The 1,424-nt window shown below is 46.6% G+C and overlaps 1 long non-coding RNA gene across 1 annotated transcript in view; it reads right to left on the minus strand.

Moving 5' to 3' along the window:
• Positions 1–699: 699 nt before the first annotated feature.
• Positions 700–1,424, minus strand: part of LOC129713908 (uncharacterized) — a 6,061-nt gene continuing 5,336 nt past the window's right edge. Inside the window, exon 3 of the long non-coding RNA XR_008726295.1 lies at positions 700–1,424. This exon is cut by the window's right edge and continues 10 nt beyond it. This is a non-coding gene — a long non-coding RNA (uncharacterized LOC129713908).

Below are 1,424 nucleotides of genomic sequence, written 5' to 3' on the forward strand. Positions count from 1 at the left end.
TCTCCCTCCTAACCCCATTCTCCTGCCTTCTCCCCATAACCTCTGACACCCGTACTGATCAAGAATCTATCTATCTATCTACCCATTGACTTGACCTCCACAGCCGTCTGTGGCAAAGAATTCCACAGATTCACCACCCTCTGACTAAAGAAATTCCTCCTCATCTCCTTCCGAAAGGAACGTCCTTTAAGGATAAGGGCCGAGACGAGAATTTTTTTTTTCACACAAAGAGTGGTGAATCTGTGGAATTCTCTGCTACAGAAAGTAGTTGAGGCCACAGTTCATTGGCTATATTTAAGAGAGAGTTAGATGTGGCCCTTGTGGCTAAAGGGATCGGGGGTATGGAGAGAAGGCAGGGATGGGATACTGAGTTGGATGATCAGCCATGATCGATCATATTGAATATAATCATACGTAGGCCATTCGGCCCTTCGAGCCATTATCACATTGAATGGCGGTGCAGGCTCAAAGGGCCGAATGGCCTACTCCTCCACCTATTGAATGGCGGTGCAGGCTCGAAGGACCGAATGGCCTACTCCTCCACCTATTTTCTATGTTTCTATGTCCTTTGATTCAGCGGGTCAGTGGAAAGGGTCCCATATAGAAACATAGAAACATAGAAATTAGGTGCAGGAGTAGGCCATTCGGCCCTTCGAGCCTGCACCGCCATTCAATATGATCATGGCTGATCGTCCAACTCAGTATCCCGTACCTGCCTTCTCTCCATACCCCCTATATAGTGACTCATCTCCTTCCCATTCTCCTATCCCTGTGTCAGAAGGGGGTTACCGTGAATTCTTGGGAACAGTCTTACATTCTACATTTTTTGGGGGGGTTATTTCGAAGGGGGGGGGGGGGGACAAAAATATATATATTAAAAAAACTGGAGAAATAATAATATTTTTTAAAAAACGAGACAAGGTTGCACGCTGTTGCGTTTTTTTTGTGTGGTCAGTTCAGGAGAGACATGGGTTACTACTGAGGCAGCAGCGTAACTTGGATCAGGGGCTGAATCCATCCCTGAATTGCTAACCGCGTTGCGTCATTGACTCTCGCTGCTCTGCCGCAGAATTAGCAGAAGTCGGTCTTCTCTTCCAGTCCAGACAGCAGCCGTTCAGCCTCCAATCTTGGGAGTTGGTTACATCCTCTTTGGCACTCTCTTATTGTGAGCTAGAGAGGGAGAGAGGGAGGGAGAGAGGGAGGGGGAGGAGAAAGTATATGTGTGTGTGTGTGTGCGTTGTGTCTTTGCCTGCACGTCAAAATTGTATTTAAAACACGCGATACAATTCAAGGGCAAACGTGTGCTGAACATTCCCACTCTCAGCTATAACCAAATATTCCGCTGTATATCCATATATCTATATATTGAGGGGGATTTGCAGTTATTTTCTTAGGTGCGTTCAGTTTCCCTGCTGTGTGGATGT

This window comes from Leucoraja erinacea, chromosome 37 (genome assembly GCF_028641065.1).
Source record: "Leucoraja erinacea ecotype New England chromosome 37, Leri_hhj_1, whole genome shotgun sequence".
NCBI lineage: Eukaryota > Metazoa > Chordata > Chondrichthyes > Rajiformes > Rajidae > Leucoraja > Leucoraja erinaceus.